The sequence below is a fragment of the Triticum dicoccoides genome, chromosome 5B (assembly GCF_002162155.2).
Source record: "Triticum dicoccoides isolate Atlit2015 ecotype Zavitan chromosome 5B, WEW_v2.0, whole genome shotgun sequence".
Classification (NCBI taxonomy): domain Eukaryota; kingdom Viridiplantae; phylum Streptophyta; class Magnoliopsida; order Poales; family Poaceae; genus Triticum; species Triticum dicoccoides.
In genome coordinates this window covers 631,109,413-631,109,637 of record NC_041389.1, presented here as the reverse complement: position 1 = coordinate 631,109,637, position 225 = coordinate 631,109,413, and positions in this window count along the sequence as shown.

Below are 225 nucleotides of genomic sequence, written 5' to 3'. Positions count from 1 at the left end.
TAGGTAGGTATCCATGCCACGGAGAAGAACTGCACCTCTGCCCTCTCAAATTCCAGTAGGCCAGCCGCCCTGTATCTTTGACGTGGGCAAACACAAATTCGTGGCACTCTTTATCGATCGCGCGGCCACACACTTCATCCCTATTTTCAATTCTATCGATATCTCACGTCCATGACTCCGTTTCACACACATTGCATATGTTATGTTTTTCTGATTGAGATATCA